The sequence below is a fragment of the Lactuca virosa genome, chromosome 9, assembly GCF_052849685.1.
Source record: "Lactuca virosa cultivar CGN04683 chromosome 9, Lactuca_virosa_CGN04683_v6, whole genome shotgun sequence".
In the NCBI taxonomy this organism is placed as follows: Eukaryota; Viridiplantae; Streptophyta; class Magnoliopsida; order Asterales; family Asteraceae; genus Lactuca; species Lactuca virosa.
The window spans coordinates 198,583,691-198,601,004 of record NC_136434.1 but is presented as its reverse complement, the minus strand read 5'-3'; the positions used below and the strand labels follow the sequence as shown (position 1 = coordinate 198,601,004).

Here is a 17,314-nt window from a genome sequence, read left to right as displayed (position 1 = left end):
TTAGCATCTCTTTTTTTTTTCTTGATTTTAGATACACGTGTATTTTCTGTATATAAGATGGAAGTGTTGAGAGATACTTGCACAAAAACCCAACCTATGTTTAGAGTTACAACAGATGATGGATATCAGCTAGGGCTAATTCTAAATGAAATAACATACTTGCATTTCTTTCTATTACACCATTTTCTTTCTTATTACAACATTATAATCTTTGTATTTTTGTTTTGTCATGCAGTTTGATGGTCCACATCCTTCATCATGCTAGAATAAAATTTATGAAAAAATAAGAAAAATACATTCAAGTAGTTATGATGAGTCACAGGGTGAAGGTGCATCTATGAGCTTCTTCAAGTCAGGTGCTGATATGTTTGGTTTTTCTGATCCTTATGTGTTGAAACTTATACAGGTAAGTAGTTCACCTAGAATTTATCTGTATTAGGAAACCGAAATATCTATTATTATTATTATTGTTATTATTATTTTAATCAGTGGTATTTTTAGGGGACATCAAATTCAAAGATGATATCAGGGAGCATACTCAGCATGCCAATTGGTTATAGACATGTTCATGTTAAATGGAAGGATCTTGATAAGTGCAACGTCTGTCACATGGATGAGGTGAATGTTTTTCTTTTTTTTCAACTTGCTGAATTTACCAAATAATGCAGTTCCCCCTAAACCCTAACACAGATGATTGTTGTTTTATTCAGGAATATGTTAACAATTTGTTTCTGCAGTGTGATAAGTGCAGAATGATGGTGAGAATATTATTATTACAACTCAAAATCCTATTGTTTATTCAGAAATATAAATGATATATATCTACTTCCATGAAAGGTTCAACTTATGTCGCCCAGGGGCACCTGAATGTTCTCCACCCTGTTGCCTTTGTCCAGTTATATGTACTTGTTTATTAGTTTATAATAATGATAAAGATAATGATAATAATATATGATATTGTTTTTTTAGGAGGTGCTATGAAGCCTACAACAGATGGAAGGTGGGCTCATCTAGCATGTGCCATGTGGATACCAGGTTCACTTACTGTTTGTTTTTTATATGTCTTGTTTTCAGCTCTTTTAACATCTTATCTGAAAGTCCCGATCTATAGATCCAAATCAGTAATCAATGAATTGTAAACAATCAAATAGAGTGGAGAAGGAGTACAAATGTCAGGTACACCTTGGGAAACACATACACATACGTCACTTTTTCTGACACACTGACACAGTCTATTTATACCACATGAAGCAGCACACAAGTGTGCAGCCACACACACGTGTACGGCCGCACACAGCGTGTGCGGCCGCACACACATGTATGGCAGCACACACCCACTAACAAGTTACAACCACCACAACACACTCTAACATCCTGCCAATACCTATACATTAGAATGCCTAGCCCAAACCATAAAAGTATTGCCTATCAATCTCCCCCTTGGTTTGTGGCTAGCATAGACTTGGTCTTTATTCTCCAGGTTTTTTGAACAGCTTCAGGTCGTCAATGAATTGTTCTAACCTATGATTAACTCAGGTTTTTCTAACCAACGCTTTTGCCATCTTCATTGTTGGGAAGTTATCCCTGACCTGTCTGTCCAGGAACTGCTTGAAAGTTGTAGCGCTATGATCTTTAGAGGGATTGTGGAATGGGGATCTTGAGAGCTCAGAGAGATCGACCTCGTCTATGAGTTAAAATCATGGATGTTTTTGTAGTATTCTGAGTGACCAGAATTTCTTTTAACCACCCATAATTTAGACTCAGGATCATAACCCCACATTCTGATCCCGGAGCGATCACCATACTCGTCACCAAACTTTCGCTTTTTAAGATCCGTCACTGTCAATACAGGATCATTCGTTTTGCGATTTTCGTTCGAGTTCTTGATAAAAAGTAATCCTTCATTTTTATTGGCAGTGACGGTCCTTTTTCCATGCTTGATCGTGATCCAAGATCTGGCATTATCAGGCTCTTTTTCAAATCGATCAACGATTCTTGTTCTAGGAGGAGGTTGGTCAAAAGGAGCTTCATTTTCGGAAGTCTGGTCGGAAGTAGTAGGAGGGTCTTCTATACCATGAGGCTGTTGAAACAAAGTTTTGAGCTTATCCTCAAAGGCGTCAAATAGCTTGTTCTTTAAATCGAAGTAAAAGGCAGTTACTGATCCAAGATTGGTTTGCAGATCAGTAATCTGTTTTGTCTTTGAAGCATTTTCTGCCTGGAGCTCAGCGATGAGGTTACCGTGTTGTTCAAGCATGATGTCCTTTTCAATGTTCCGTTGTTTCAGAATACCAATTTCTTCTTGAAGTTTGGACACAAAAGTATTTTCATCCCCTGAGCGACCTTCCTCGAAAGATATTCCCTTTCCACGGGAGGAAGATTCTGGGCTACGCTGAGACAAGTGCTTAGCAAGTATGATAGAAGCCTCATCTAGCAACGGTCTTGTTGGGGAATATTCTGGAACAACAGACGGTCCGCCTGTCTCAAGCACGGTGCTTGGACCTTCATTAGATTGGAGAGGTGGTGTTGTAACAATTGTGGTGATGACTGTAGCTGAAACTGGTGGTGTTTGGCCTTGAATGGACACACCCTGCCTCAAATTTTGATGCCTTCCTTCTACAGGAGGCAGAGAGGTCTGTGTCTGTGTCGGGTCACTTGTAAATGGAAATGATGTAGGAATAACAGAATCAAGGGGAGGAATCCTAGAATCTGCACCCTGTTGGCTTAAATGTTCTTCCATTGAGGTAGATGAACGAGGCATAGTTTTAAGAGTCTTCTCCGCAGCCCTAGTCTCAGTTGTAGTTTGAGCAACTTCATCGACCTTTTCGAAGAACCTGTCAGAGAGATCCAGACCTGTATCAAGTCCACCTTCTTGTTCAAAATCGAAGTTAAGAGGAATGGCAACATTGTCGAGGCCTGAGAAATCCATATCATGTAGAAACTCATCATTTCCATCATGATCTCCTTTATCTCCCTCTTGATCAAACTCACTCTCAACTTCCACATTCTGTAGCATTTCATGTTCCGATGCAACCCTTGCCACAGGAGAGATTAACCCTTCCTCGGTTTCATGTTCAGAAGTAGAGATGACTACATCGTCGGTCTCCGTAGGACAAGAAGGTTCGATGGGTTCAGACTGATCACTCTCCTCAGCAAAAATACCAAATCTGATTAATGGATGTTTTCCTTTAAAGTTAAGCTTTCCTGATCGCTTTTGTTTAATTAAACCGAAGGCACTTGAGCCAACTGACTTGATGTCCAGGGTCTCTCCTTTCCTTTCAATCTTAGGATGCATGATATTAAGGATCAGCTGAATAAACCTTGGATACATCGGAAACTTGTCCCTTTTGTTTCCTTCAATATTCAAAATCATCTCATGCAAGATAAATTTTGAAAAATTAAAGTCTACTACAGAGGCCAAGGCAGCAATAGCACCAATATTGACCAAGGATATCTCATTTGCACCGGATCTTCGTCCTGAGATGCAACTCACAAAAGTGTGGGCGAGATATTTCCAACATGGTGGCAATAGCTTCTTGTGAGTAGGTGGAAAGGTTCCTTCATAGCCCGCTTGACCTAGAACTCCTTGAATCTGGTCAATATCAATTTCCTTTGGATATTCATGCTTATCACCAATTTGTAGGGTTCCTCGAATGATGTCTTCAGAGACTAACACTTTCTTTCCTTGTATACACTCCTCAAGATACTTCTCATTGTTATTGTTTCTTTTCACAGATGCGCTTCTCCAAAATTCTTTAATCAAACTTTGATAAATCGCTGGACTAAAGGTGAAAGCAGAGACCAAGCAACATTTCCTTAGACCATCGACAATGAATTTGAGATTGTTGTGGGCCACTGGAGGATCTTCTAGAAAAATGGCTAAATTGTGCACTTTTGCGAACTCAAGATCTCCCATGATGTTCTGAAAAATGCAAGCATAAATTTAAAGCATTAGAAAAATTAAGAGATTTCCCATTAATCAGAAATTTTAAGTCAATTTTAGGTGTACAACCATACACCTAGATCCAGCCACACACACATAATGTGTGCGGCACACGGTGTACTGCTACACATAGGTTCCAACTGCACATAGTGCTAACCGCACACAAGTCAACCGCACACGGGGTGCGACCGTACACGGGGCCAGCCGCACACGGTGTGTGCGACCATACACGCACAGTAGATACCGCGACCTTCAATTGACCATCGATTCAAGATCGTTTTTGCTCAAAAACTACATTATCGGAGTCGATTTCACGATACTTATGATTATTAGGTTTCAATTTCACGAAAGATGAGAGTTTTCTTGAAGTTTTAGAGAGAGAAGAGGGAGCAGTGTGCGGTCGTGTTTTAAGAGGAGTAAAAAGTGAAAGGGATTTGACCGCACATCCCCCTTTTATATACTTTCCAATAAAGGCTGCCATTTTACCACTCTTGACATTAAAATCCCAATACCCAAAAATATTTAAAAATGAAACTTTTTGAGGATTAATTACAAAATAAAAATAAAATTAAAATTAAAAATGAAATAAATTCTAAGATTTACCAAATAAAAATAAAAATAAAATAAAATAAACTGATATTAAAAATTGAATTTAACCTAAATTTCGCCTTTATATGAAATTAGTAATCTTTTGAGATGTGGGATCAAAGTTGTTGGACAATCATTCTCCATTTGTCAGTACCTCTCCTTTCATGAATAGATCTGGTCGATCGCCGGTATTGTGGTCCAGTTAAGCACGAAAAATTGTGACAGATTTTGGACATGCTATCAGTGATAAGACATTTTGATCCTATATTCCTAGATAAACTTCCTAAGGAGCATTTAGCTGACGACGACCAAAGATATTGTTGTCCACCTAAATTGAGCAGCGAGATCTACAGACAATCTAGAATTGTTCAATTTTAAGTGTACTAGAACATGTTTCCCGCTTCCTGACATACCCCAATAATCAAGAACTTCGGAGATACTCCTTACTTTAGGTGAGCAGACTATTATTCATATAAAGGATAGATTTAGAATGCATATGCTGTACACTCAGGTCGGATCTTTCAATCACGCAGAGAGTGAAACATATGACTGACTAGAATTTCAGAGGGATTGAGAAGTAGAAGGTTGCATATGCTGTGTACCAGGTCGGATTGTTAGTCACGGAAAGGAGACATCATATGGCTAACAGATAGGAAGAATTGCATAGATAGAAGATGCAAAGAAATAGAGTTGCATATGCTGCAGTCCAGGTCGGATCTTTCGATCACACAGAGGAGGCAAAATATGTCTAACAGTAGGAGAGAAAGAAAATAATTTCCTACAGACCTAATTTATCAGAATTCCCCAGTCGCCCCGTCAGTACCGGAATTAAGGACATAATCCGTACATCAAGGAAAAGTTAAACCACAATTCGAGATACAGGTTCTTTAATGTGACTGGTGGATTCTCATGTATATCTACCTGCTTAACCTACCCAAGAGTCGTATTGTCAGGCTAAATGGAACTATCTAGGTCAGAGTTTATCAAGTCTCTAGATTCCTTAAGTTCATCTGCACCTAGTCAAGTCCATTAAATTTTTCGTGCCTACCAGCGCATCGAACACAGAGCCTAGACCATCCAGCTTTGGTACTTTACATAGACTCAGATTGTCTGTTATAACAAGCTGATATCACTTCCCAGCACATCACTTCACAATAATATTTTTGATTTTTCAGATTTTCTAATGTTTTTGGATTTTCTGATTTTCTAATTTTTGTTTGGTTTTTGTTTATTTCTCCCCCTAAATTTGTGCATGGGTGAGAATGAAATTGAAATGCGCAAATTTAAACTAACCTGAAAAAAAATTAATCCTCAAAGCGAATCATTTTCAAAAAGTTTACCAGCACATCGAATCGAGCTTTGTTAAACGGCTTGGTGAACAGATCCGCCACATTATTAGTAGTGGGAACCTATTCTAGCCGAATGAGCGAGCGCTCATAACAATCTCTGATAAAATGAACTTTGATGTCGATGTGCTTGGTTTTTGAGTGCTGGACCGGATTTTTAGCAATTTGGATCGCAGCCTCATTGTCACAAAAAATAGGGGTTTCTTGAAAGTTCGAACCGTAATCCAACAGTTGATGTTGGATCCATATGACTTGAGAACAACAGGCAGACGCAGCTACGTATTCTGCTTCTGCTGTTGAGGTCGAGACAGTATGCTGCTTCTTGCACTGCCAGGAGACCAGCCTAGCTCCGAGAAATTGACATCCGCCTGAAGTCGATTTCCTGTCAAGTTCGCATCCGCCATAATTGCTGTCTGCAAAAGCATAAAGATCAAATTCTGAATTTTTCGGATACCAAAGACCCAATTTTGGGCTGCCTTTGAGATACCGAAAAATCCTTTTAACAACAATAAGATGAGACAGTTTTGGATTAGCCTGGTAGCGTGCGCATTGACAGACCGCAAACATAACGTCTGGGCGACTTGCAGTCAGATACATCAGCGATCCGATCATCGATCAGTAGTATGTTTGATCTACGGATTCGCCTTCAAGATCAGGAGTCAACAGTGGTCTCTTGGCCATGGGCGTCAAAGCAGGTTTGGCGTCTCTGAACCCGAACTTCTCGAGCATATTATCCACATATTTGGCTTGATGAATCAGGATTCCGGCTGAAGATTGTTTGACCTGAAGCCCCAAAAACGTGGTCGTTTTCCCCAAAGAACTCATCTCGAACCGCTTTTTCATAACGTCCTCGAACTTCGTGCATAGCTGAGGACTCGTCGACCCGAAAATTATGTCGTCCACATAGATTTGAACAAGAATTTGATCTGGACCGACATGCTTGATGAATAGGGTCTGATCAATAGTGCCACGTGAGTAGCCATGATTGAGCAAGTGCTGTGTTAGGGTGGCATACCAGGCTCTAGGAGCTTGATGCAGCCCATACAAAGCCTTGTCTAACTTATAGACATGGTTGGGAAGTTTTGAGTTAACAAACCCAGGAGGTTGGTCAACATAAATCTCCTTCTTCACTTTGCCATACAAGAAAGCCGTCTTGACGTCCATTTGATAGACAGTAAAGTTCATGTAGGAAGCATAGGCGAGGAAGATACGAATAGCCTCTAAGCGCGCCATCGGAGCATAGACTTATGTATAATCAAGACCCTCAATTTGCCTGAACCCACAGACTACCAATCTCGCCTTATTACGTACAATGATACCCGAATTGTCCTGCTTGTTATGAAACACCCATCTGGTGTCGAGAGATTTCTTGCCTTTAGGCAACTCCACCAACTTCCAAACTCCGAGCTTCTCGAATTGATTGAGCTCGTCATGCATGGCATCCACCCATCTGGGCTCACTCAAAGCCATTTCGACGTTCTTGGGCTCTATTTGAGAAATGAAGCAAGAATAGAGACATGTGTTGACGTCTCCACTCTGGCTTCTCGTTTGAACTCCGTCGCCCAGCTGGCCAATAACGTTCTCTATCGGGTGATCGCGCTGTATGCGAGAGGGGATTTCGTGACTGATGTCATTGAGTGAAACGGGAAGACTATGAATATTAACAGCTCCTTCATGTGCTGAAGAATCCACGGTAGATGTACCAGCTTCGTTTGGTGGATTTGCTACAAACTCATCAGCGATTTGATCGGGAAAGAGAAGGTCCATCAGATTCTGAGTGACAGCGGAAGCATCTTGATTCATGAACTCTCTTTCGACCAGAGTTAGAGGAGTAGCATCAGCATCTGGAGCAGATTGTTGTGTTGAGGACTCAGGAGAAGCAATTGGAACAGTAGACTCCACCGGAGGATCAGTAGCAGAAACCAATGGTGGTCTGTAGAGAACCTCTTCATCTTCGTCTTCAATAATAGTCTTCGAGCAAGAGGTAGACCCAGCTTGGTTATTAGACGACACACTAAAAGATTTGAATAGCGATGTGTAGTCAAATAGCCAATCCGGACCCACCCAAGCGTCCGTTTCATTCTCTTCAAGCCAGCGAACATCGAAAGACTCCACAATTTGTTTCGTCTTCTTGTTGTATACCCGGTAAGCAGTACGAGCAGCGTAACCGACAAAGTAACAATCATCGGCTTTTGCATTGAATTTTGGGTTGGATTCCAAGTGGAGAAGGGTGCAAGGGCAGCCAAATACTCGGAAATGACTAACAGATGGCTTGTGTCCATAGAGAAGTTCATATGGTGTTTTCATATAGGCTTTGTTGATCAGGACACGATTTTGAACGTAGCACGCAGTGTTGATCACCTCCGCCCAAAAGAAAACTGGAAGTTTAGAATCACAAAGCATCGTCCTTGCTGCGTCTTGTAGCGTCCGATTCCTCCGCTCAGCAACACCATTTTGTTGTGGTGTCCGAACAGAACTATACTGACGCATAATACCCTTCTCAGTGCAAAGATGATCAAGAACAGCGTTCTTGAACTCTGTTCCATTATCTGTGCGTAGCGCTTTCACTTGGTGGTTGGTTTGATTTTCGATCATTACAATGAACTTCTTGATGAGGTCAGCGATCCCAACTTTGTTGGACAGAAAGAAAACCCACGTGAAACGAGAGAAATCGTCTATCACAAAGAGACAATATGAATTTCGGTTGATGCTGAGAACATTGACCAGACCAAACAAGTCCATATGTAACAATTGGAGTACTTGAATGATGGAGTTGACTTGCTTTGGCAGATGTGGTTTCCGATGATGTTTGCGTTGAGCACAGGAAACACATTTTTCAAAAGTAATAAAATATCTGACGGGTAGACCGCGGATCATTTCGTTCTTAGCAAGCCGGTTCAAGTTCTTTGCATTTGCATGGCCAAGTCGACGATGCCACAACATTGCATTTTGTTCGGAGACCTTGGAAAAGAGACAAGTGACTTCATCGGGTACATTGCCGTTCATGTCGATAATGTAGGCATTCCCATCCCGCTTAGATTTGACGAGAATCCACTCCTCCGGAATGACAATGCCTGGCTTTAAGATTAGACATTCTTTATCGGTGAAGTGTGTCGAGTAACCCTTGTCACAGATTTGAGAAACGCTCAGCAGACTGTGCTTCAGCTCAGGAGCATAGTTGACATTCTCAAAACTAAGCACTCCGTTCGTCACCGTTCCTTTTTGCGTTATCTTTCCGCCTTCTCCGCCCGCGAAGGAGACATATCCCCCATTAAATGTCTGAATGTCGTGCAGTTGGGAGATATCTCCAGTCATGTGCCGGGAGCAGCCGCTGTCGACATACCATGGTCTGACAACATTCCTCCGCAACTGTCCCTACACGATGAGCGGAATTATTTAGATTTAGGGACCCAGGTCATTACAGTCCTGGGTTGACCCTTAACTTTCACAGATTTATCTTTTAATTTCTCTTTTGATTTTTCCTTTTCAACAGGTACAGAGGATGATGATGACTGATCAGATTTTAATTTTGGCACCCATTGAAAATTAGGTTTTGAAACATTTTTCGGTTGAGTTTGCTTCGAGCTGGTGGATTTTCTACTCGAACAGTTTGAAGATCCAGACCTACTCTTTGACGAAATCGACATTGGCTTAGCTTGGGTCGATTTTGGCAAACTGTTTGTGAATTTATTGAAAACCTGTTTGTTCTTTTGAAAAACTGTCATTTTCTTGTTTTGATTTGTTTTCCAGTCATCATCTCGAGAGCGAGTTCTGGAGGATTTTCTAATTAACGATCGTCCTCTAGACTCATTCTCTCCCCTTTTTGACATGTGATGCACAAACATCCGGTTTAGACAATTTGTGGCAATATGACCAGCAGTACCACAGTTGAAACAAATTTGTTTATTATCATTTGAAGTGGTACTGCTCTTGTCAGATTTCTGGTTTTTCTTATCTTTTCTAGCATTTTCACATTTGCAAGAACAAGCACTAGATTGTGTAGCAAACATGGAAGATGTAGAAGCACTTGAATCAGATTTAGCAACATTATCAGAAACAACATCATTATTTTCAATCTTATCATTCTGAAATAACACACCACCAGAAACAAACACATCAGTTTTAGAATTTAAGACAGACTCATCACAAAACTCAACACCAAATTTAGACACAGAGTTATTTGACTCTGACTTTTCAGCTTCTTGCTCCCCCTGAACTACTGACATATCTGCACTTGAGGTAGAAATGTTAGTAACTAAAATTTTATCATTAGAGCATATTGCTTGTTCAGAAGCAGGCTTTCCATAAACTAAGAAAGGTTCTCTATCAATCTCTTCTTGTGATAAATGAATGGTAGTGTACGTATGATTGAAAGGAGGAGGGACACTCTCAAAACCTAGTCCTACTTTCTTTTGGTTTCCACAAGTAATGTCCTTCCATTGCATCTGTCCCTTTATCCTTTTTGCAACTACTTCACTTGATCCATCGAATTTGTTAAAAATAAATTCAGTATTTTCAAGACGATTTTTCAATGAATCAAGTTCAGCGGTCACATCAGCAAATTTTCTCTTGAGATGATCATAGTTCTCGCATTTGTTGCTGTAATCCTCTTGCAGTTTCTTAAAGTCCTTTGTTTTATTCTCTAATTGTGTTTTTAAAGGCTTTTGATTTTTCCTAAGTGTGTAACCCTCATATTTAAGGTCCTCGTTCTCTCTCTTGATTAATTCAATTTGCTCACGTAATAATTTAACAGTTTTTATACAAGATTGAGATCAGCCAAATTCACTGACCTCGGGTTTGACTGGCTCAGGAGTAGTTTGCACCATGAACGCAAACTGAAGATTCATCATTTCCTCTTCCGGGTCTCTCTCTGCTTCTTCCTCCACACCATCCTTGATCTGAGCAAGATGCGTATTTTCAGGTCCTGAAATATTCAGAGCCTGAATTTGATCTTCCCAATCAAATGATTGGGCCACCATCGCCAACTTGGCAGTCTGATTGCTTGAAGAAGATCCCTTGTTGACATAGGTCACTGGCACCATGGTTCTTTTAGAGTTCTCTCTTTGGTCTGGCTTTGGACACTCCCTTGCAAAATGACCAGGCTCATGGCAGTTGTAGCATCTCAGCTTCCCTTTGTTGAACCCCACTTTCTTGTCAGAGTTCACACTCCAGTTGTTTTTCCCTGTCTTCTTGGAGAACTGCTTTGCCCTAAAGACAGCCATGGCCATTTGCCAAGTGATGTCCATCTCCTCCAAATCCTCAGGACAATTATGGGGAAAGCTCTCCAGCCACAAAAGCGTTGTAACAGTTCACCAGACTAGTGGCGAGGGCCATATTTTCTTCTTTTTCTTTCAAAGATGAAGCTTGAGAACTGAATCCGTGAGATTGACTAGGTGCAGCTGTGGATGAACCAACAATAGAACCAACTTGTTGAGATAAAGTTTGAGGTTGAGGAACTTGAATGTGTTGCATTTGAGGGATCACGTAGGAGGTAGGCTGATGAGTCACAAAGGGTTGAACTTGAGGAACATGAACTGGAGGAACTTGAGGGGTTGAAAAGCTTGAGAAAGCAGTGTTGTTGGTAGTTTGAATCCCAAGATTTGTTGTGGAATATGAATTGACATGGTTAATCTCCCTCTGCTTGTCATCAAGATCGCAAGCCTTAATGATTGCTATTGTTTCCGCCAAACTCAACCTGTTTAAATCTTTGGTCTTTTTAATCACTGAGACATTCATATCCCAGGATTTTGGCAGAGAGTTCAGCAGCTTTTTGTTGATTTCCGATCTTGTAACCATCACACCAGCAGAGCTCATTTCTGTGGTAAGTGTGATAAACCTTTGCAACTGATTCTCAAGTGTTTCTCCCAAGACATGGTTAAACATGTTGAACTTTTGTCGCAGCATGTCTTGGCGACTCTGTTTCATGTCTTCATTGCCTTCATAGACTTCAATCAGTGCTTCCCATAAGGCCTTTGCAGAAGTGTAATCATGGAAACCTTGAGCAATTTCCGGAGATAATGCCATGGTAAGTGTGGCAAGAGCCTTTTCCTGCTCCTCGACTCTCTCGAAATCATCATAAGTGTAATTTTCAATTTGCTTATCCATTATTGTGCCATCTTCCAATGTTGTTGTGATACGAATTGGACCTCTCAGAATACTTCTCCGAATTTTAAAATCCTTCATTTTGATGTATTTCTCAATCTGATATTTCCATTCAGGAAATCGTTCAGCTGACAACAACCGGCGAATGCGAGAAGTGGTACCCATAATAGCATCCACTTCATGATGAGCAGACCTGATTTGAGATTCCATTTTTTGAACAACAAAAGTTTCGTTAATTAATATGAGTGTGGCCGCACACTCCAACCGTACACACTTACATCACACTCAACCGCACACACTGACAGCACATTCAACCGCACACACCAACAGTACACATTAACAGTACACTCAACCGTACACGTTAGGAGTACACTCAACCGTACACGATAACAGCACAAGCCAACCGCACCCCAAACGTACACTTGGCAGCACACCTAACCGTATACTTGGCAGCACACTGGGCAGCACACCTAACCGTACACTTGGCAACACTCGTTCAACCGTACACCTTCAAAGTCTTAATCGCACACCTTCAAAATCTCAACCGCACACCCAAAAAATACTAGATTTTTTAGTGAATTTTAGTTCCAAACTTAGTAAAAACAATGAATAGAAGCAGTTTCTCAATCAAAAAAATATAAATGCACCTCAAAAACCACAACTATCTTCAACCGCACACTCTTATGATTCTTCAAATTGACACTGAATTGGCTCTGATACCAATTGAAAGTCCCGATCTATAGATCCAAATCAGTAATCAATGAATTGCAAACAATCAAACAGAGTGTAGAAGGAGTAGAAGGTGAATTAAGCCAAGCATGCACACATCTATAAAGTACAAATGTCAGGTACACCTTGGGAAACACATACACATACGTCACTTTTTCTGACACACTGACACAATCTATTTATACCACATGAAGCAGCACACAAGTGTGCAGCCACACACACGTGTAGGGCCGCACACAGCGTGTGCGGCCGCACACACATGTATGGCAGCACACACCCACTAACAAGTTACAACCACCACAACACACTCTAACATCCTGCCAAGACCTATACATTAGAATGCCTAGCCCAAACCACAAAAGTATAGCCTATCATTATCTCTTTTAGAAACTTGTTTGTCTGATATCAAGAAAATGGAGCCAATTGATGGGCTGAATAGAATTAGTAAGGTAATTCCTTTTTCAAGACATTATTTACATGATTACATCCACTAAACAGAACTCATCATACACAAGAAAGGTAAAGGCCCTTTAAATGATTATTTATTTTCTTATCTATTCAGGATCGGTGGAAGCTTTTATGCAGCATCTGTGGTGTTCCATATCGAGCTTGTATCCAGGTAACCCCTTGTTATCATTACTTAGATTGCATTTCATTTAACTGTACATTTTTCTATTTATGAATATTGATTCAGTTTTTTTTCTTCTTCATATTTCTGGAATCTATATATGCTGCAGTGCTCAAACAATACATGTTATGTTGCATATCATCCGCTTTGTGCTCGTGCTGCTGGATTTTGTGCTGAGGTAATTGTTTTTACTTTTTCAACAAAGTAATAACTTCATTTCAGTTGGTAAGAAGTAAATGAGAAATAAGGCCATTTATATTGTGTTTTCCATTATATGTGGTATATAGCTTATAGATGCGGATAGACTGCAAATGGTTCATATAGATGAGGATGAAGAGAATCAATGCATTCGTCTATTGTCCTTTTTTAAAGGCATAGCCCTAATCCTTCTGTTGAATGTGTTGTTTCTGATGAACGAATGGGTCAAATATCAAGTCAAGGTTCAGATTATGCTCCTCCAGTGAATTCTTCTAGCTGTGCTCGATGTGGTAACTCTTTTGATAATACTTCAATTAAAAATGAAAAGAAGTTAATGTTATGTTAAGCCTGCCTCTCTTTTGATTGGTTGTTTGGAAATGTTGATAGAGCCTTATGATTATTTTGGGAAAAGAGGAAGAAAAGAACCTGCAGTAGTTGGTGCTGCATCTTTGAAGCGAGCATATATGGAGAACAGACCATATTTGGTGGGAGGCTTCTGTCATCATGAGTCCTTAAGCAATGTGTCATCTTCTGATTCTGATTCTCATACAAGCATATTTTCTATGTCTGAGAAGTATATATACATGAGGACAACATTCAGAAAGAGACTTGCATTTGGTAAACTAACTTTCCTATTTGAGCATTTTACTTTGAATATCTACCCAATATAGCATTGTCATCTATCTATATATTGGGTAGGTTTGTAATAAGAAAAAATAAATAAATTGATGGTGTGGATTTTCCTTGCTATAGAATGATATCAAAGTACATTGCTATATATCTTGTATATGGTAAAAGAGTTAATGTATCTATCTGTGGGCTGTGGCACAGGTAAATCTGGAATACATGGATTTGGCATCTTTACAAAACAACCACACAAAGCAGGAGATATGGTAATAAATCCTCACACCTTTCATTTCAAATCCTTCCATTCATTTTTGTATTTGTTACAAATTAGAAGATTGTAATGAATGTATTGCAGGTAATTGAATATACTGGAGAAATTGTATCTTTTATTAATTTTTTTTTCTTTTAGTGTAAATGCAAGAAATGGCAATTTCAATTTGTATCTTTTGTTGAGCTTTTTCAGCCAAATTGTTATTCAAGAGTTATCAGGGGCACCTGAATGTTCTCCACCCTGTTGCCTTTGTCCAGTTATAGGTACTTGTTTATTAGTTTATAATAATGATAATGATAATAACACTAATAATATATGATATGTCAACTCATTGTTTTTTAGGAGATGCTATGAAGCCTACAACAGATGGAAGGTTGGCTCATCTAGCATGTGCCATGTGGATACCAAGTTCACTTGCTGTTTGTTTTTTATATGATAATTTTCATTGCTAAAATTGATGGATGTTTCTTAGTATGTCAAAAAAGAAAAGTAGAATTTTGTAAACTGATTGATAACTACAGCATCATACTCAGGTGTGTAGCTCCTCAATGTATAATCCACATTTTATTCTATGCCAAATAATAATAAAAAAAACTTAGGTGTCGATTTTGAGTCAAACTAACTAATGTTTAATTTTGAATCTAATGTGTATTCTTCTATTTTGTTTTAGAGTTTGGAAAGGTGAATTACAAAAGGATGGGTGATACCAATGAAATCAAAGCATCCTTCTACACTTGCAGGTCCTTTTTCCTTTTTATAATTGTTATCTTTCTAATACTCTGTCTGCTTCATGACAGTTACCGTGCAAAAACTGTGATAGATAGTAAGTTTACCCCTGGAAAGGACTCCATTTAACAAGGATCAGGTATTGACATCAAAGGTTCAAACTGTTCTCTTTAGTAAGGTAATTATAGGTTGAAATGAAATAGTCCATTTACTTGAGATTTTTATGATTTTTACAGAAATAATCTATATTTTAATTTTCAAAACTGAAATTCAAAATAAAGTAATTATTTAGTTATATGGAATATGATCTATGCTATTTGGAAAATCTGGTGTTTATCAAACTGTTTGTTGACATTTTCCAAATTGCTTCTATTTGTTAAAATGGTTAATACATGTTCAAGTATGTATACCAATACCTTTTTTGATATAGCGATATAATAATTTATCTATTCCACGAGTTTGTTTGCAAATATTTATCTAGAAACTTGATTAATTTGTTTTATATTTATCTTTATCTTTCGAGTACGAAGAAGATCCAGAATGGTATTCACGGGCAACCAACTTTATCTCAGAGCCTGTTATAGACTACACTGCAATTTATCTATTCAAGTTATTCTTTTAGAAAGGAAATTGTCAAAGGAGAATTTAGTCATGGGTTTCTTTTGATGTTGTACATGTTTTGTTTTCTATAATAAATATTATGCAATATTAGCAATGTGTTACATTTACTTACTATTGGAATGATTTTTTGTATTTGACATATTAGTGCAATGAATTATCTTTATTGTTTATGGTATTTTATTTTGTATTATTAGACTTTTAATGTGTTATTTAATTTGAAAATTAGTAAATCTATCAAAAATATATAATTTTAAAAACATTTAAAATTATGACACGCAAAAATGTGTGTCATCTTCCTTTATGACAGGGGCTTCCTTGATACGCATTGCGTGTCATAAACACGCGTGTCGTAAGGTTACGACACGCAAATGCGTGTCGTCTTCCTTTATGACAGGGCCTTCCTTGATACGCATTGCGTGTCATAACTGTGCGTCGTAAATGCGTGTCATAAATGCGCGTCGTAAATAGACGACGCGCAAAAGCGTGTCATCTCTCGTTATGACAGGGCCTTCCTCGACGCGCATTTGCGCGTCGTCTGAGCGTTTTACGACATGCATTGCGCATCGTAAAAGGCTGTTTTTCTAGTAGTGTAGATTTAATCTTCACTACTGGTGAGAAGGTCTCATCATAGTCAACTCTGGGAGTTTGAGTAAAGCCCTTCGCAACCAATCGCGCCTTATACGTGTGTACCTTCCCATCCATGTCGGTCTTCTTCTTCAAGATCCATTTGCTCCTGACCGTCTTACGACATGGTACGTTGTCAACCAAGTTCCAAACTTGATTGTCATATATGGACTGAATCTCTCTGTCCATAGCCTCTTTCCATTTCGCAGACTATGGGCCTGGCATGGCTTCCTTGTAGTTGTTAGGTTCATCCATATTTATTAGGTTACTATCACTAATAAACGTATCACCCTCAGCAGTTATATGGAAACCATATAATACGGGTGGAACACTAACCCTACTAAAACGTATAAGAGATAAGGACTCATGTAACGACCCAAATTTTTCAAAGAAATTTTCACTTTTAATTAATAAACACATTTGCATAAACCATGAAATCCCAACATAATTGTTTTCAAATCAGTATTCATTACAACTTATTTAGATCATTAGAGTGTCCCCAAAAACATATCAGTGAAAGAGAGATAGAGTGCATGCCGCGCCATCAAGCCTTGCCCTTGCCCTTGGGCTCAGATGTACCTGAAACAATTCTGCAAACTATAAGCGAAAACTTAGTGAGTTCCCCAGAGCATACCACACATACAATTCATATACCACATATCATACTAGCCCTAAGGCTACATACATCACATAAGCCATGCATACAACACATATTGATGCCTTGGAAACCCTCCAAGGTCTTACTCTAGGTGCCTCAGGAACCCCCCGAGGTCTTAGCCCATGTGCCTCGGGAACCCCCCGAGGTCTCTACCTAGGATGCCTCAGAAACCCTCCAAGGTCTTGTACCCAGGCGCCTCGGGAACCCCCGAGGTCTTTCATGCAAATGTCACAACTTATCAAGCATAACACATCAC

At 39.3% G+C, this 17,314-nt stretch overlaps 1 pseudogene; it reads left to right on the top strand.

Annotated features, from left to right (window-relative positions):
* Positions 1 to 238: 238 nt before the first annotated feature.
* Positions 239 to 15,284, top strand: LOC145140182 (histone-lysine N-methyltransferase ATX2-like; annotated as a pseudogene).
* The last annotated feature ends 2,030 nt before the right edge of the window (positions 15,285 to 17,314 follow it).